Source organism: Taudactylus pleione, unplaced genomic scaffold (assembly GCF_031769625.1).
Source record: "Taudactylus pleione unplaced genomic scaffold, aTauple2 ptg000085l, whole genome shotgun sequence".
NCBI lineage: Eukaryota > Metazoa > Chordata > Amphibia > Anura > Myobatrachidae > Taudactylus > Taudactylus pleione.
In genome coordinates, this window is record NW_028284487.1 from 9,717,655 (window position 1) to 9,736,880 (window position 19,226).

The window sequence follows — 19,226 nt, forward strand, 5'->3', positions numbered from 1 at the left end:
GCAACAAAGTGCATGAAGACTGGGATCAACACATGGCATTGGCTAGAGTTAGCAGCCCTTGAAACTTGCTAGAGAACATCATAGACACATACAAAACAGAGAATTTTTAAATCCATGTTAGGAATAAACAAAAATTTCATCCTTTGGCTGATGCAGCATTTCTCTATATGGCATACAGAGAAAACTTTTTCTCAAATATAGCAATATTGCAAATCTAAGAAATGCAAAGGCAACTTAATCAATCAGGACTTTTTTTGGTGATTGAATCTACTGGGGACTAGGTTTTAAGAAGAGAAGAAGACCAGACCTTTACTCTTATTAGTGCACACTGAAGAAGTAAATTCTAAAAACCAGAATATCTAAAAACCATAGCACAAGTGATGGATTACTGCATTCTTTTTGCAAATTTTATTATTTCCAAATGTTTGACAAACATCTCTTCAGTTGAAAACTGATTTGAAACAGTTTCAAAATTAGTTTGGAGTAAAGAAAGCACTGAAGTTGATGGGATTATAGAAAGTTTCAATATAGATAAGCTATCATAAAACTTTGAAAATTAAACAAAGTTAAGTCCCACCGAGATTTGAACTCGGATCACTGGATTCAAAGCCCAGAGTGCTCACCATTACACCATAGAACCCTTTATTATAGAATCTTCCTCTACTCAATATAGCTGATCTTTGAAATACTGAATGTTCTCCTGTTTTAGGTACATTTGGCATTTTTGTGTTTGCTGATGCTTTTATGTATGGCTGGTTCACTCAGTTGGTTAGAGCGTGGAGCTAATAATGCCAAGGTCACGGGTTTGATCCCCATATAGGCCATGTGCTTTTACTTGTTGTCCTACAAGAAATGCCAAGAAAGGATTTTATCCAGCAACAAAGTGCATGAAGACTGCGATCAACACATGGCATTGGCTAGAGTTAGCAGCCCTTGAAACTTGCTAGAGAACTTCATAGACACATACAAAACAGAGAATTTTTAAATCCATGTTAGGAATAAACAAAAATGTCATCCTTTGGCTGATGCAGCATTTCTCTATATGGCATACTGAGAAAACTTTTTCTCAAATATAGCAATATGGCAAATCTAAGAAATGCAAAGGCAACTTAATCAATCAGGACATTTTTTTGGTGATTGAATCTACTGGGGACTAGGTTTTAAGAAGAGAAGAAGACCAGACCTTTACTCTAATTAGTGCACACTGAAGAAGTAAATTCTAAAAACCAGAATATCTAAAAACCATAGCACAAGTGATGGATTACTGCATTCTTTTTGCAAATTTTATTATTTCCAAATGTTTGACAAACATCTCTTCAGTTGAAAACTGATTTGAAACAGTTTCAAAATTAGTTTGGAGTAAAGAAAGCACTGAAGTTGATGGGATTATAGAAAGTTTCAATATAGATAAGCTATCATAAAACTTTGAAAATTAAACTTTAAGGAAAATGAACAAAGTTTGGTCCCACCGAGATTTGAACTCGGATCACTGGATTCAAAGTCCAGAGTGCTCACCATTACACCATAGAACCCTTTATTATAGAATCTTCCTCTACTCAATATAGCTGATCTTTGAAATACTGAATGTTCTCCTGTTTTAGGTACATTTGGCATTTTTGTGTTTGCTGATGCATTTATGTATGGCTGGTTCACTCAATTGGTTAGAGCGTGGAGCTAATAATGCCAATGTCACGGGTTTGATCCCCATATAAGCCATGTGCTTTTTCTTGTTATCCTACAAGAAATGCCAAGAAAGGATTTTATCCAGCAACAAAGTGCATGAAGAGTGGGATCAACACATGGCATTGGCTAAAGTTAGCAGCCCTTGAAACTTGCTAGAGAACATCATAGACACATACAAAACAGAGAATTTTTAAATCCATGTTAGGAATAAACAAAAATGTCATCCTTTGGCTGATGCAGCATTTCTCTATATGGCATACAGAGAAAACTTTTTCTCAAATATTGCAATATGGCAAATCTAAGAAATGCAAAGGCAACTTAATCAATCAGGACATTTTTTGGTGATTGAATCTACTGGGGACTAGGTTTTAAGAAGAGAAGAAGACCAGACCTTTACTCTAATTAGTGCACACTGAAGAAGTAACTTCTAAAAACCAGAATATCTAAAAACCATAGCACAAGTGATGGATTACTGCATTCTTTTTGCAAATTTTATTATTTCCAAATGTTTGACAAACATCTCTTCAGTTGAAAACTGATTTGAAACAGTTTCAATATTAGTTTGGAGTAAAGAAAGCACTGAAGTTGATGGGATTATAGAAAGTTTCAATATAGATAAGCTATCATAAAACTTTGAAAATTAAACTTTAAGGAAAATTAACAAAGTTAGCTCTCACCGAGATTTGAACTCGGATCACTGGACTCAAAGGCCAGAGTGCTCACCATTACACCATAGAACCCTTTATTATAGAATCTTCCTCTACTCAATATAGCTGATCTTTGAAATACTGAATGTTCTCCTGTTTTAGGTACATTTGGCATTTTTGTGTTTGCTGATGCTTTTATGTATGGCTGGTTCACTCAGTTGGTTAGCGCGTGGAGATAATAATGCCAAGGTCAGGGGTTTGATCCACATATAGGCCATGTGCTTTTACTTGTTGTCCTACAAGAAATGCCAAGAAAGGATTTTATCCAGCAACAAAGTGCATGAAGAGTGGGATCAACACATGACATTGGCTAGAGTTAGCAGCCCTTGAAACTTGCTAGAGAACATCATAGACACATACAAAACAGAGAATTTTTAAATCCATGTTAGGAATAAACAAAAATGTCATCCTTTGGCTGATGCAGCATTTCTCTATATGGCATACAGAGAAAACTTTTTCTCAAATATAGCAATATGGCAAATCTAAGAAATGCAAAGGCAACTTAATCAATCAGGACTTTTTTTGGTGATTGAATCTACTGGGGACTAGGTTTTAAGAAGAGAAGAAGACCAGACCTTTACTCTAATTAGTGCACACTGAAGAAGTAACTTCTAAAAACCAGAATATCTAAAAACCATAGCACAAGTGATGGATTACTGCATTCTTATTGCAACTTTTCTTATTTCCAAATGTTTGACAAATATCTCTCCAGTTGAAAACTGATTTGAAACAGTTTCAAAATTAGTTTGGAGTAAAGAAAGCACTGAAGTTGATGGGATTATAGAAAGTTTCAATATAGATAAGCTATCATAAAACTTTGAAAATTAAACTTTAAGGAAAATGAACAAAGTTTGGTCCCACCGAGATTTGAACTCGGATCACTGGATTCAAAGTCCAGAGTGCTCACCATTACACCATAGAACCCTTTATTATAGAATCTTCCTCTACTCAATATAGCTGATCTTTGAAATACTGAATGTTCTCCTGTTTTAGGTACATTTGGCATTTTTGTGTTTGCTGATGCATTTATGTATGGCTGGTTCACTCAATTGGTTAGAGCGTGGAGCTAATAATGCCAATGTCACGGGTTTGATCCCCATATAAGCCATGTGCTTTTTCTTGTTATCCTACAAGAAATGCCAAGAAAGGATTTTATCCAGCAACAAAGTGCATGAAGAGTGGGATCAACACATGGCATTGGCTAAAGTTAGCAGCCCTTGAAACTTGCTAGAGAACATCATAGACACATACAAAACAGAGAATTTTTAAATCCATGTTAGGAATAAACAAAAATGTCATCCTTTGGCTGATGCAGCATTTCTCTATATGGCATACAGAGAAAACTTTTTCTCAAATATTGCAATATGGCAAATCTAAGAAATGCAAAGGCAACTTAATCAATCAGGACATTTTTTGGTGATTGAATCTACTGGGGACTAGGTTTTAAGAAGAGAAGAAGACCAGACCTTTACTCTAATTAGTGCACACTGAAGAAGTAACTTCTAAAAACCAGAATATCTAAAAACCATAGCACAAGTGATGGATTACTGCATTCTTTTTGCAAATTTTATTATTTCCAAATGTTTGACAAACATCTCTTCAGTTGAAAACTGATTTGAAACAGTTTCAATATTAGTTTGGAGTAAAGAAAGCACTGAAGTTGATGGGATTATAGAAAGTTTCAATATAGATAAGCTATCATAAAACTTTGAAAATTAAACTTTAAGGAAAATTAACAAAGTTAGCTCTCACCGAGATTTGAACTCGGATCACTGGACTCAAAGTCCAGAGTGCTCACCATTACACCATAGAACCCTTTATTATAGAATCTTCCTCTACTCAATATAGCTGATCTTTGAAATACTGAATGTTCTCCTGTTTTAGGTACATTTGGCATTTTTGTGTTTGCTGATGCTTTTATGTATGGCTGGTTCACTCAGTTGGTTAGCGCGTGGAGATAATAATGCCAAGGTCAGGGGTTTGATCCACATATAGGCCATGTGCTTTTACTTGTTGTCCTACAAGAAATGCCAAGAAAGGATTTTATCCAGCAACAAAGTGCATGAAGAGTGGGATCAACACATGACATTGGCTAGAGTTAGCAGCCCTTGAAACTTGCTAGAGAACATCATAGACACATACAAAACAGAGAATTTTTAAATCCATGTTAGGAATAAACAAAAATGTCATCCTTTGGCTGATGCAGCATTTCTCTATATGGCATACAGAGAAAACTTTTTCTCAAATATAGCAATATGGCAAATCTAAGAAATGCAAAGGCAACTTAATCAATCAGGACTTTTTTTGGTGATTGAATCTACTGGGGACTAGGTTTTAAGAAGAGAAGAAGACCAGACCTTTACTCTAATTAGTGCACACTGAAGAAGTAACTTCTAAAAACCAGAATATCTAAAAACCATAGCACAAGTGATGGATTACTGCATTCTTATTGCAACTTTTCTTATTTCCAAATGTTTGACAAATATCTCTCCAGTTGAAAACTGATTTGAAACAGTTTCAAAATTAGTTTGGAGTAAAGAAACCACTGAAGTTGATGGGATTTATAGAAAGTTTCAATATAGATAAGCTATCCTAAAACTTTGAAAATTAAACTTTAAGGAAAATGAACAAAGTTATGTCCCACTGAGATTTGAACTCGGATCACTGGATTCAAAGTCCACAGTGCTCACCATTACACCATAGAACCCTTTATTATAGAATCATCCTCTACTCAATATAGCTGATCTTTGAAATACTGAATGTTCTCCTGTTTTAGGTACATTTGGCATTTTTGTGTTTGCTGATGCTTTTATGTATGGCTGGTTCACTCAGTTGGTTAGAGAGTGGAGCTAATAATGCCAAGGTCACGGGTTTGATCCCCATATAAGCCATGTGCTTTTTCTTGTTATCCTACAAGAAATGCCAAGAAAGGATTTTATCCAGCAACAAAGTGCATGAAGAGTGGGATCAACACATGGCATTGGCTAGAGTTAGCAGCCCTTGAAACTTGCTAGAGAACATCATAGACACATACAAAACAGAGAATTATTAAATCCATGTTAGGAATAAACAAAAGATGCAGCATTTCTCTATATGGCATACAGAGAAAACTTTTTCTCAAATATTGCAATATGGCAAATCTAAGAAATGCAAAGGCAACTTAATCAATCAGGACTTTTTTTGGTGATTGAATCTACTGGGGACTAGGTTTTAAGAAGAGAAGAAGACCAGACCTTTACTCTAATTAGTGCACACTGAAGAAGTAACTTCTAAAAACCAGAATATCTAAAAACCATAGCACAAGTGATGGATTACTGCATTCTTTTTGCAAATTTTATTATTTCCAAATGTTTGACAAACATCTCTCCAGTTGAACACTGATTTGGAACAGTTTAATAATTAGTTTGGAGTAAAGAAACCACTGAAGTTGATGGGATTATAGAAAGTTTCAATATAGATAAGCTATCATAAAACTTTGAAAATTAAACTTTAAGGAAAATGAACAAAGTTAGGTCCCACCGAGCTATGAACTTGGATCACTGGATTCAAAGTCCAGAGTGCTCACCATTACACCATAGAACCCTTTATTATAGAATCTTCCTCTACTCAATATAGCTGATCTTTGAAATACTGAATGTTCTCCTGTTTTAGGTACATTTGGCATTTTTGTGTTTGCTGATGCTTTTATGTATGGCGGGTTTGCTCAGTTGGTTAGAGTGTGGAGCTAATAACGCCAAGGTCACGGGTTTGATCCCCATATAAGCCATGTGCTTTTTCTTGTTATCCTACAAGAAATGCCAAAAAAGGATTTTATCCAGCAACAAAGTGCATGAAGAGTGGGATCAACACATGGCATTGGCTAGAGTTAGCAGCCCTTGAAACTTGCTAGAGAACATCATAGACACATACAAAACAGAGAATTTTTAAATCCATGTTAGGAATAAACAAAAATGTCATCCTTTGGCTGATGCAGCATTTCTCTATATGGCATACAGAGAAAACTTTTTCTCAAATATTGCAATATGGCAAATCTAAGAAATGCAAAGGCATCTTAATCAATCAGGACTTTTTTTGGTGATTGAATCTACTGGGGACTAGGTTTTAAGAAGAGAAGAAGACCAGACCTTTACTCTAATTAGTGCACACTGAAGAAGTAACTTCTAAAAACCAGAATATCTAAAAACCATAGCACAAGTGATGGATTACTGCATTCTTTTTGCAAATTTTATTATTTCCAAATGTTTGACAAACATCTCTCCAGTTGAACACTGATTTGGAACAGTTTAATAATTAGTTTGGAGTAAAGAAACCACTGAAGTTGATGGGATTATAGAAAGTTTCAATATAGATAAGCTATCATAAAACTTTGAATATTAAACTTTAAGGAAAATGAACAAAGTTAGGTCCCACCGAGATATGAACTTGGATCACTGAATTCAAAGTCCAGAGTGCTCACCATTACACCATAGAACCCTTTATTATAGAATCTTCCTCTACTCAATATAGCTGATCTTTGAAATACTGAATGTTCTCCTGTTTTAGGTACATTTGGCATTTTTGTGTTTGCTGATGCTTTTATGTATGGCCGGTTTGCTCAGTTGGTTAGAGCGTGGAGCTAATAACGCCAAGGTCACGGGTTCGATCCACATATAGGCCATTTGCTTTTTCTTGTTGTCCTACAAGAAATGCCAAGAAAGGATTTTATCCAGCAACAAAGTGCATGAAGAGTGGGATCAACACATGGCATTGGCTAGAGTTAGCAGCCCTTGAAACTTGCTAGAGAACATCATAGACACATACAAAACAGAGAATTTTTAAATCCATGTTAGGAATAAACAAAAATTTCATCCTTTGGCTGATGCAGCATTTCTCTATATGGCATACAGAGAAAACTTTTTCTCAAATATTGCAATATGGCAAATCTAAGAAAAGCAAAGGCAACTTAATCAATCAGGACTTTTTTTGGTGATTGAATCTACTGGGGACTAGGTTTTAAGAAGAGAAGAAGACCAGACCTTTACTCTAATTAGTGCACACTGAAGAAGTAACTTCTAAAAACCAGAATATCTAAAAACCATAGCACAAGTGATGGATTACTGCATTCTTTTTGCAAATTTTATTATTTCCAAATGTTTGACAAACATCTCTCCAGTTGAAAACTGATTTGAAACAGTTTCAAAATTAGTTTGGAGTAAAGAAAGCAATGAAGTTGATGGGATTATAGAAAGTTTCAATATAGATAAGCTATCATAAAACTTTGAAAATTAAACTTTAAGGAAAATGGACAAAGTTAGGTCCCACCTAGATTTGAACTTGGATCACTGGATTCAAAGTCCAGAGTGCTCACCATTACACCATAGAACCGTTTATTATAGAATCTTCCTCTACTCAATATAGCTGATCTTTGAAATACTGAATGTTCTCCTGTTTTAGGTACATTTGGCATTTTTGTGTTTGCTGATGCTTTTATGTATGGCCGGTTTGCTCAGTTGGTTAGAGCGTGGAACTAATAACACCAAGGTAACGGGTTCGATCCACATATAGGCCATTTGCTTTTTCTTGTTGTCCTACAAGAAATGCCAAGAAGGGATTTAATCCAGCGACAAAGTGCATGAAGACTGGGATCAATACAAGGCATTGGCTAAAGTTAGCAGCCCTTGAAACTTGCTAGAGAACATCATAGACACATACAAAACAGAGAATTTTTAAATCCATGTTAGGAATAATCAAAAATGTCATCCTTTGGCTGATGCAGCATTTCTCTCTATGGCATACAGAGAAAACTTTTTCTCAAATATTGCAATATGGCAAATCTAAGAAATGCAAAGACAACTTAATCAATCAGGACTTTTTTTGGTGATTGAATCTACTGGGGACTAGGTTTTAAGAAGAGAAGAAGACCAGACCTTTACTCTAATTAGTGCACACTGAAGAAGTAACTTCTAAAAACCAGAATATCTAAAAACCATAGCACAAGTGATGGATTACTGCATTCTTTTTGCAAATTTTATTATTTCCAAATGTTTGACAAACATCTCTCCAGTTGAAAACTGATTTGAAACAGTTTAAAAATTAGTTTGGAGTAAAGAAACCACTGAAGTTGATGGGATTATAGAAAGTTTCAATATAGATAAGCTATCATAAAACTTTGAAAATTAAACTTTAAGGAAAATGAACAAAGTTAGGTCCCACCGAGATTTGAACTCGGATCACTGGATTCAAAGTCCAGAGTGCTCACCATTACACCATAGAACCCTTTATTATAGAATCTTCCTCTACTCAATATAGCTGATCTTTGAAATACTGAATGTTCTCCTGTTTTAGGTACATTTGGCATTTTTGTGTTTGCTGATGCTTTTATGTATGGCCGGTTTGCTCAGTTGGTTAGAGCGTGGAGCTAGTAACGCCAAGGTCACGGGTTCGATCCACATATAGGCCATTTGCTTTTTCTTGTTGTCCTACAAGAAATGCCAAGAAAGGATTTTATCCAGCAACAAAGTGCATGAAGAGTGGGATCAACACATGGCATTGGCTAGAGTTAGCAGCCCTTGAAACTTGCTAGAGAACATCATAGACACATACAAAACAGAGAATTTTTAAATCCATGTTAGGAATAAACAAAAATTTCATCCTTTGGCTGATGCAGCATTTCTCTATATGGCATACAGAGAAAACTTTTTCTCAAATATTGCAATATGGCAAATCTAAGAAAAGCAAAGGCAACTTAATCAATCAGGACTTTTTTTGGTGATTGAATCTACTGGGGACTAGGTTTTAAGAAGAGAAGAAGACCAGACCTTTACTCTAATTAGTGCACACTGAAGAAGTAACTTCTAAAAACCAGAATATCTAAAAACCATAGCACAAGTGATGGATTACTGCATTCTTTTTGCAAATTTTATTATTTCCAAATGTTTGACAAACATCTCTCCAGTTGAAAACTGATTTGAAACAGTTTCAAAATTAGTTTGGAGTAAAGAAAGCAATGAAGTTGATGGGATTATAGAAAGTTTCAATATAGATAAGCTATCATAAAACTTTGAAAATTAAACTTTAAGGAAAATGGACAAAGTTAGGTCCCACCTAGATTTGAACTTGGATCACTGGATTCAAAGTCCAGAGTGCTCACCATTACACCATAGAACCCTTTATTATAGAATCTTCCTCTACTCAATATAGCTGATCTTTGAAATACTGAATGTTCTCCTGTTTTAGGTACATTTGGCATTTTTGTGTTTGCTGATGCTTTTATGTATGGCCGGTTTGCTCAGTTGGTTAGAGCGTGGAACTAATAACACCAAGGTAACGGGTTCGATCCACATATAGGCCATTTGCTTTTTCTTGTTGTCCTACAAGAAATGCCAAGAAGGGATTTAATCCAGCGACAAAGTGCATGAAGACTGGGATCAATACAAGGCATTGGCTAAAGTTAGCAGCCCTTGAAACTTGCTAGAGAACATCATAGACACATACAAAACAGAGAATTTTTAAATCCATGTTAGGAATAATCAAAAATGTCATCCTTTGGCTGATGCAGCATTTCTCTCTATGGCATACAGAGAAAACTTTTTCTCAAATATTGCAATATGGCAAATCTAAGAAATGCAAAGACAACTTAATCAATCAGGACTTTTTTTGGTGATTGAATCTACTGGGGACTAGGTTTTAAGAAGAGAAGAAGACCAGACCTTTACTCTAATTAGTGCACACTGAAGAAGTAACTTCTAAAAACCAGAATATCTAAAAACCATAGCTCAAGTGATGGATTACTGCATTCTTTTTGCAAATTTTATTATTTCCAAATGTTTGACAAACATCTCTCCAGTTGAAAACTGATTTGAAACAGTTTCAAAATTAGTTTGGAGTAAAGAAAGCACTGAAGTTGATGGGATTATAGAAAGTTTCAATATAGATAAGCTATCATAAAACTTTGAAAATTAAACTTTAAGGAAAATGAACAAAGTTAGGTCCCACCGAGATTTGAATTCGGATCACTGGACTCAAAGTCCAGAGTGCTCACCATTACACCATAGAAGCCTTTATTATACAATCTTCCTCTACTCAATATAGCTGATCTTTGAAATACTGAATGTTCTCCTGTTTTAGGTACATTTGGCATTTTTGTGTTTGCTGATGCTTTAATTTATGGCTGGTTCACTCAGTTGGTTAGCGCGTGGAGATAATAATGCCAAGGTCAGGGGTTTGATCCACATATAGGCCATGTGCTTTTACTTGTTGTCCTACAAGAAATGCCAAGAAAGGATTTTATCCAGCAACAAAGTGCATGAAGAGTGGGATCAACACATGACATTGGCTAGAGTTAGCAGCCCTTGAAACTTGCTAGAGAACATCATAGACACATACAAAACAGAGAATTTTTAAATCCATGTTAGGAATAAACAAAAATGTCATCCTTTGGCTGATGCAGCATTTCTCTATATGGCATACAGAGAAAACTTTTTCTCAAATATAGCAATATGGCAAATCTAAGAAATGCAAAGGCAACTTAATCAATCAGGACTTTTTTTGGTGATTGAATCTACTGGGGACTAGGTTTTAAGAAGAGAAGAAGACCAGACCTTTACTCTAATTAGTGCACACTGAAGAAGTAACTTCTAAAAACCAGAATATCTAAAAACCATAGCACAAGTGATGGATTACTGCATTCTTATTGCAACTTTTCTTATTTCCAAATGTTTGACAAATATCTCTCCAGTTGAAAACTGATTTGAAACAGTTTCAAAATTAGTTTGGAGTAAAGAAACCAATGAAGTTGATGGGATTTATAGAAAGTTTCAATATAGATAAGCTATCATAAAACTTTGAAAATTAAACTTTAAGGAAAATGAACAAAGTTATGTCACACTGAGATTTGAACTCGGATCACTGGATTCAAAGTCCACAGTGCTCACCATTACACCATAGAACCCTTTATTATAGAATCTTCCTCTACTCAATATAGCTGATCTTTGAAATACTGAATGTTCTCCTGTTTTAGGTACATTTGGCATTTTTGTGTTTGCTGATGCTTTTATGTATGGCGGGTTTGCTCAGTTGGTTAGAGTGTGGAGCTAATAACGCCAAGGTCACGGGTTTGATCCCCATATAAGCCATGTGCTTTTTCTTGTTATCCTACAAGAAATGCCAAGAAAGTATTTTATCCAGCAACAAAGTGCATGAAGAGTGGGATCAACACATGGCATTGGCTAGAGTTAGCAGCCCTTGAAACTTGCTAGAGAACATCATAGACACATACAAAACAGAGAATTTTTAAATCCATGTTAGGAATAAACAAAAATGTCATCCTTTGGCTGATGCAGCATTTCTCTATATGGCATACAGAGAAAACTTTTTCTCAAATATTGCAATATGGCAAATCTAAGAAATGCAAAGGCAACTTAATCAATCAGGACTTTTTTTGGTGATTGAATCTACTGGGGACTAGGTTTTAAGAAGAGAAGAAGACCAGACCTTTACTCTAATTAGTGCACACTGAAGAAGTAACTTCTAAAAACCAGAATATCTAAAAACCATAGCACAAGTGATGGATTACTGCATTCTTTTTGCAAATTTTATTATTTCCAAATGTTTGACAAACATCTCTCCAGTTGAACACTGATTTGGAACAGTTTAATAATTAGTTTGGAGTAAAGAAACCACTGAAGTTGATGGGATTATAGAAAGTTTCAATATAGATAAGCTATCCTAAAACTTTGAAAATTAAACTTTAAGGAAAATGAACAAAGTTAGGTCCCACCGAGATATGAACTTGGATCACTGGATTCAAAGTCCAGAGTGCTCACCATTACACCATAGAACCCTTTATTATAGAATCTTCCTCTACTCAATATAGCTGATCTTTGAAATACTGAATGTTCTCCTGTTTTAGGTACATTTGGCATTTTTGTGTTTGCTGATGCTTTTATGTATGGCGGGTTTGCTCAGTTGGTTAGAGTGTGGAGCTAATAACGCCAAGGTCACGGGTTCGATCCCCATATAGGCCATGTGCTTTTTCTTGTTGTCCTACAAGAAATGCCAAGAAGGGATTTTATCCAGCGACAAAGTGCATGAAGACTGGGATGAACACATGGCATTGGCTAGAGTTAGCAGCCCTTGAAACTTGCTAGAGAACATCATAAACACATACAAAACAGAGAATTTTTAAATCCATGTTAGGAATAAACAAAAATGTCATCCTTTGGCTGATGCAGCATTTCTCTATATGGCATACAGAGAAAACTTTTTCTCAAATATTGCAATATGGCAAATCTAAGAAATGCAAAGGCAACTTAATCAATCAGGACTTTTTTTGGTGATTGAATCTACTGGGGACTAGGTTTTAAGAAGAGAAGAAGACCAGACCTTTACTCTAATTAGTGCACACTGAAGAAGTAACTTCTAAAAACCAGAATATCTAAAAACCATAGCACAAGTGATGGATTACTGCATTCTTTTTGCAAATTTTATTATTTCCAAATGTTTGACAAACATCTCTCCAGTTGAAAACTGATTTGAAACAGTTTCAAAATTAGTTTGGAGTAAAGAAAGCAATGAAGTTGATGGGATTATAGAAAGTTTCAATATAGATAAGCTATCATAAAACTTTGAAAATTAAACTTTAAGGAAAATGGACAAAGTTAGGTCCCACCTAGATTTGAACTTGGATCACTGGATTCAAAGTCCAGAGTGCTCACCATTACACCATAGAACCGTTTATTATAGAATCTTCCTCTACTCAATATAGCTGATCTTTGAAATACTGAATGTTCTCCTGTTTTAGGTACATTTGGCATTTTTGTGTTTGCTGATGCTTTTATGTATGGCCGGTTTGCTCAGTTGGTTAGAGCGTGGAACTAATAACACCAAGGTAACGGGTTCGATCCACATATAGGCCATTTGCTTTTTCTTGTTGTCCTACAAGAAATGCCAAGAAGGGATTTAATCCAGCGACAAAGTGCATGAAGACTGGGATCAATACAAGGCATTGGCTAAAGTTAGCAGCCCTTGAAACTTGCTAGAGAACATCATAGACACATACAAAACAGAGAATTTTTAAATCCATGTTAGGAATAATCAAAAATGTCATCCTTTGGCTGATGCAGCATTTCTCTCTATGGCATACAGAGAAAACTTTTTCTCAAATATTGCAATATGGCAAATCTAAGAAATGCAAAGACAACTTAATCAATCAGGACTTTTTTTGGTGATTGAATCTACTGGGGACTAGGTTTTAAGAAGAGAAGAAGACCAGACCTTTACTCTAATTAGTGCACACTGAAGAAGTAACTTCTAAAAACCAGAATATCTAAAAACCATAGCACAAGTGATGGATTACTGCATTCTTTTTGCAAATTTTATTATTTCCAAATGTTTGACAAACATCTCTCCAGTTGAAAACTGATTTGAAACAGTTTAAAAATTAGTTTGGAGTAAAGAAACCACTGAAGTTGATGGGATTATAGAAAGTTTCAATATAGATAAGCTATCATAAAACTTTGAAAATTAAACTTTAAGGAAAATGAACAAAGTTAGGTCCCACCGAGATTTGAACTCGGATCACTGGATTCAAAGTCCAGAGTGCTCACCATTACACCATAGAACCCTTTATTATAGAATCTTCCTCTACTCAATATAGCTGATCTTTGAAATACTGAATGTTCTCCTGTTTTAGGTACATTTGGCATTTTTGTGTTTGCTGATGCTTTTATGTATGGCCGGTTTGCTCAGTTGGTTAGAGCGTGGAGCTAGTAACGCCAAGGTCACGGGTTCGATCCACATATAGGCCATTTGCTTTTTCTTGTTGTCCTACAAGAAATGCCAAGAAAGGATTTTATCCAGCAACAAAGTGCATGAAGAGTGGGATCAACACATGGCATTGGCTAGAGTTAGCAGCCCTTGAAACTTGCTAGAGAACATCATAGACACATACAAAACAGAGAATTTTTAAATCCATGTTAGGAATAAACAAAAATTTCATCCTTTGGCTGATGCAGCATTTCTCTATATGGCATACAGAGAAAACTTTTTCTCAAATATTGCAATATGGCAAATCTAAGAAAAGCAAAGGCAACTTAATCAATCAGGACTTTTTTTGGTGATTGAATCTACTGGGGACTAGGTTTTAAGAAGAGAAGAAGACCAGACCTTTACTCTAATTAGTGCACACTGAAGAAGTAACTTCTAAAAACCAGAATATCTAAAAACCATAGCACAAGTGATGGATTACTGCATTCTTTTTGCAAATTTTATTATTTCCAAATGTTTGACAAACATCTCTCCAGTTGAAAACTGATTTGAAACAGTTTCAAAATTAGTTTGGAGTAAAGAAAGCAATGAAGTTGATGGGATTATAGAAAGTTTCAATATAGATAAGCTATCATAAAACTTTGAAAATTAAACTTTAAGGAAAATGGACAAAGTTAGGTCCCACCTAGATTTGAACTTGGATCACTGGATTCAAAGTCCAGAGTGCTCACCATTACACCATAGAACCCTTTATTATAGAATCTTCCTCTACTCAATATAGCTGATCTTTGAAATACTGAATGTTCTCCTGTTTTAGGTACATTTGGCATTTTTGTGTTTGCTGATGCTTTTATGTATGGCCGGTTTGCTCAGTTGGTTAGAGCGTGGAACTAATAACACCAAGGTAACGGGTTCGATCCACATATAGGCCATTTGCTTTTTCTTGTTGTCCTACAAGAAATGCCAAGAAGGGATTTAATCCAGCGACAAAGTGCATGAAGACTGGGATCAATACAAGGCATTGGCTAAAGTTAGCAGCCCTTGAAACTTGCTAGAGAACATCATAGACACATACAAAACAGAGAATTTTTAAATCCATGTTAGGAATAATCAAAAATGTCATCCTTTGGCTGATGCAGCATTTCTCTCTATGGCATACAGAGAAAACTTTTTCTCAAATATTGCAATATGGCAAATCTAAGAAATGCAAAGACAACTTAATCAATCAGGACTTTTTTTGGTGATTGAATCTACTGGGGACTAGGTTTTAAGAAGAGAAGAAGACCAGACCTTTACTCTAATTAGTGCACACTGAAGAAGTAACTTCTAAAAACCAGAATATCTAAAAACCATAGCTCAAGTGATGGATTACTGCATTCTTTTTGCAAATTTTATTATTTCCAAATGTTTGACAAACATCTCTCCAGTTGAAAACTGATTTGAAACAGTTTCAAAATTAGTTTGGAGTAAAGAAAGCACTGAAGTTGATGGGATTATAGAAAGTTTCAATATAGATAAGCTATCATAAAACTTTGAAAATTAAACTTTAAGGAAAATGAACAAAGTTAACCCCCCACCGAGATTTGAATTCGGATCACTGGACTCAAAGTCCAGAGTGCTCACCATTACACCATAGAAGCCTTTATTATACAATCTTCCTCTACTCAATATAGCTGATCTTTGAAATACTGAATGTTCTCCTGTTTTAGGTACATTTGGCATTTTTGTGTTTGCTGATGCTTTAATTTATGGCTGGTTCACTCAGTTGGTTAGCGCGTGGAGATAATAATGCCAAGGTCAGGGGTTTGATCCACATATAGGCCATGTGCTTTTACTTGTTGTCCTACAAGAAATGCCAAGAAAGGATTTTATCCAGCAACAAAGTGCATGAAGAGTGGGATCAACACATGACATTGGCTAGAGTAGCAGCCCTTGAAACTTGCTAGAGAACATCATAGACACATACAAAACAGAGAATTTTTAAATCCATGTTAGGAATAAACAAAAATGTCATCCTTTGGCTGATGCAGCATTTCTCTATATGGCATACAGAGAAAACTTTTTCTCAAATATAGCAATATGGCAAATCTAAGAAATGCAAAGGCAACTTAATCAATCAGGACTTTTTTTGGTGATTGAATCTACTGGGGACTAGGTTTTAAGAAGAGAAGAAGACCAGACCTTTACTCTAATTAGTGCACACTGAAGAAGTAACTTCTAAAAACCAGAATATCTAAAAACCATAGCACAAGTGATGGATTACTGCATTCTTATTGCAACTTTTCTTATTTCCAAATGTTTGACAAATATCTCTCCAGTTGAAAACTGATTTGAAACAGTTTCAAAATTAGTTTGGAGTATAGAAACCACTGAAGTTGATGGGATTTATAGAAAGTTTCAATATAGATAAGCTATCATAAAACTTTGAAAATTAAACTTTAAGGAAAATGAACAAAGTTATGTCCCACTGAGATTTGAACTCGGATCACTGGATTCAAAGTCCACAGTGCTCACCATTACACCATAGAACCCTTTATTATAGAATCTTCCTCTACTCAATATAGCTGATCTTTGAAATACTGAATGTTCTCCTGTTTTAGGTACATTTGGCATTTTTGTGTTTGCTGATGCTTTTATGTATGGCGGGTTTGCTCAGTTGGTTAGAGTGTGGAGCTAATAACGCCAAGGTCACGGGTTTGATCCCCATATAAGCCATGTGCTTTTTCTTGTTATCCTACAAGAAATGCCAAGAAAGTATTTTATCCAGCAACAAAGTGCATGAAGAGTGGGATCAACACATGGCATTGGCTAGAGTTAGCAGCCCTTGAAACTTGCTAGAGAACATCATAGACACATACAAAACAGAGAATTTTTAAATCCATGTTAGGAATAAACAAAAATGTCATCCTTTGGCTGATGCAGCATTTCTCTATATGGCATACAGAGAAAACTTTTTCTCAAATATTGCAATATGGCAAATCTAAGAAATGCAAAGGCAACTTAATCAATCAGGACTTTTTTTGGTGATTGAATCTACTGGGGACTAGGTTTTAAGAAGAGAAGAAGACCAGACCTTTACTCTAATTAGTGCACACTGAAGAAGTAACTTCTAAAAACCAGAATATCTAAAAACCATAGCACAAGTGATGGATTACTGCATTCTTTTTGCAAATTTTCTTATTTCCAAATGTTTGACAAACATCTCTCCAGTTGAACACTGATTTGGAACAGTTTAATAATTAGTTTGGAGTAAAGAAACCACTGAAGTTGATGGGATTATAGAAAGTTTCAATATAGATAAGCTATCCTAAAACTTTGAAAATTAAACTTTAAGGAAAATGAACAAAGTTAGGTCCCACCGAGATATGAACTTGGATCACTGGATTCAAAGTCCAGAGTGCTCACCATTACACCATAGAACCCTTTATTATAGAATCTTCCTCTACTCAATATAGCTGATCTTTGAAATACTGAATGTTCTCCTGTTTTAGGTACATTTGGCATTTTTGTGTTTGCTGATGCTTTTATGTATGGCGGGTTTGCTCAGTTGGTTAGAGTGTGGAGCTAATAACACCAAGGTCACGGGTTCGATCCCCATATAGGCCATGTGCTTTTTCTTGTTGTCCTACAAGAAATGCCAAGAAGGGATTTTATCCAGCGACAAAGTGCATGAAGACTGGGATGAACACATGGCATTGGCTAGAGTTAGCAGCCCTTGAAACTTGCTAGAGAACATCATAAACACATACAAAACAGAGAATTTTTAAATCCATGTTAGGAATAAACAAAAATGTCATCCTTTGGCTGATGCAGCATTTCTCTATATGGCATACAGAGAAAACTTTTTCTCAAATATTGCAATATGGCAAATCTAAGAAATGCAAAGGCAACTTAATCAATCAGGACTTTTTTTGGTGATTGAATCTACTGGGGACTAGGTTTTAAGAAGAGAAGAAGACCAGACCTTTACTCTAATTAGTGCACACTGAAGAAGTAACTTCTAAAAACCAGAATATCTAAAAACCATAGCACAAGTGATGGATTACTGCATTCTTTTTGCAAATTTTATTATTTCCAAATGTTTGACAAACATCTCTCCAGTTGAAAACTGATTTGAAACAGTTTAAAAATTAGTTTGGAGTAAAGAAACCACTGAAGTTGATGGGATTATAGAAAGTTTCAATATAGATAAGCTATCATAAAACTTTGAAAATTAAACTTTAAGGAAAATGAACAAAGTTAGGTCCCACCGAGATTTGAACTCGGATCACTGGATTCAAAGTCCAGAGTGCTCACCATTACACCATAGAACCCTTTATTATAGAATCTTCCTCTACTCAATATAGCTGATCTTTGAAATACTGAATGTTCTCCTGTTTTAGGTACATTTGGCATTTTTGTGTTTGCTGATGCTTTTATGTATGGCCGGTTTGCTCAGTTGGTTAGAGCGTGGAGCTAATAACGCCAAGGTCACGGGTTCGATCCACATATAGGCCATTTGCTTTTTCTTGTTGTCCTACAAGAAATGCCAAGAAAGGATTTTATCCAGCAACAAAGTGCATGAAGAGTGGGATCAACACATGGCATTGGCTAGAGTTAGCAGCCCTTGAAACTTGCTAGAGAACATCATAGACACATACAAAACAGAGAATTTTTAAATCCATGTTAGGAATAAACAAAAATTTCATCCTTTGGCTGATGCAGCATTTCTCTATATGGCATACAGAGAAAACTTTTTCTCAAATATTGCAATATGGCAAATCTAAGAAAAGCAAAGGCAACTTAATCAATCAGGACTTTTTTTGGTGATTGAATCTACTGGGGACTAGGTTTAAGAAGAGAAGAAGACCAGACCTTTACTCTAATTAGTGCACACTGAAGAAGTAACTTCTAAAAACCAGAATATCTAAAAACCATAGCACAAGTGATGGATTACTGCATTCTTTTTGCAAATTTTATTATTTCCAAATGTTTGACAAACATCTCTCCAGTTGAAAACTGATTTGAAACAGTTTCAAAATTAGGTTGGAGTAAGGAAAGCAATGAAGTTGATGGGATTATAGAAAGTTTCAATATAGATAAGCTATCATA

At 35.3% G+C, this 19,226-nt stretch overlaps 10 non-coding genes across 10 annotated transcripts; all 10 read right to left on the reverse strand.

Annotated features, from left to right (window-relative positions):
* Positions 1–568: 568 nt before the first annotated feature.
* On the reverse strand, positions 569–640 carry TRNAQ-UUG (transfer RNA glutamine (anticodon UUG)). The gene has a single exon. It is a non-coding gene; the product is annotated as a tRNA-Gln (tRNA).
* An 820-nt stretch (positions 641–1,460) lies between these two features.
* Positions 1,461–1,532, reverse strand: TRNAQ-UUG (transfer RNA glutamine (anticodon UUG)). Its single transcript has one exon. It is a non-coding gene; the product is annotated as a tRNA-Gln (tRNA).
* Positions 1,533–3,242: 1,710 nt separating this feature from the next.
* Positions 3,243–3,314, reverse strand: TRNAQ-UUG (transfer RNA glutamine (anticodon UUG)). The gene has a single exon. It is a non-coding gene; the product is annotated as a tRNA-Gln (tRNA).
* Positions 3,315–7,682: 4,368 nt separating this feature from the next.
* On the reverse strand, positions 7,683–7,754 carry TRNAQ-UUG (transfer RNA glutamine (anticodon UUG)). Its single transcript has one exon. It is a non-coding gene; the product is annotated as a tRNA-Gln (tRNA).
* An 819-nt stretch (positions 7,755–8,573) lies between these two features.
* TRNAQ-UUG (transfer RNA glutamine (anticodon UUG)) lies at positions 8,574–8,645 on the reverse strand. The gene has a single exon. It is a non-coding gene; the product is annotated as a tRNA-Gln (tRNA).
* Positions 8,646–9,464: 819 nt separating this feature from the next.
* On the reverse strand, positions 9,465–9,536 carry TRNAQ-UUG (transfer RNA glutamine (anticodon UUG)). The gene has a single exon. It is a non-coding gene; the product is annotated as a tRNA-Gln (tRNA).
* Positions 9,537–13,029: 3,493 nt separating this feature from the next.
* On the reverse strand, positions 13,030–13,101 carry TRNAQ-UUG (transfer RNA glutamine (anticodon UUG)). Its single transcript has one exon. It is a non-coding gene; the product is annotated as a tRNA-Gln (tRNA).
* An 819-nt stretch (positions 13,102–13,920) lies between these two features.
* TRNAQ-UUG (transfer RNA glutamine (anticodon UUG)) lies at positions 13,921–13,992 on the reverse strand. The gene has a single exon. It is a non-coding gene; the product is annotated as a tRNA-Gln (tRNA).
* An 819-nt stretch (positions 13,993–14,811) lies between these two features.
* TRNAQ-UUG (transfer RNA glutamine (anticodon UUG)) lies at positions 14,812–14,883 on the reverse strand. The gene has a single exon. It is a non-coding gene; the product is annotated as a tRNA-Gln (tRNA).
* Positions 14,884–18,376: 3,493 nt separating this feature from the next.
* On the reverse strand, positions 18,377–18,448 carry TRNAQ-UUG (transfer RNA glutamine (anticodon UUG)). The gene has a single exon. It is a non-coding gene; the product is annotated as a tRNA-Gln (tRNA).
* Positions 18,449–19,226: the final 778 nt, after the last annotated feature.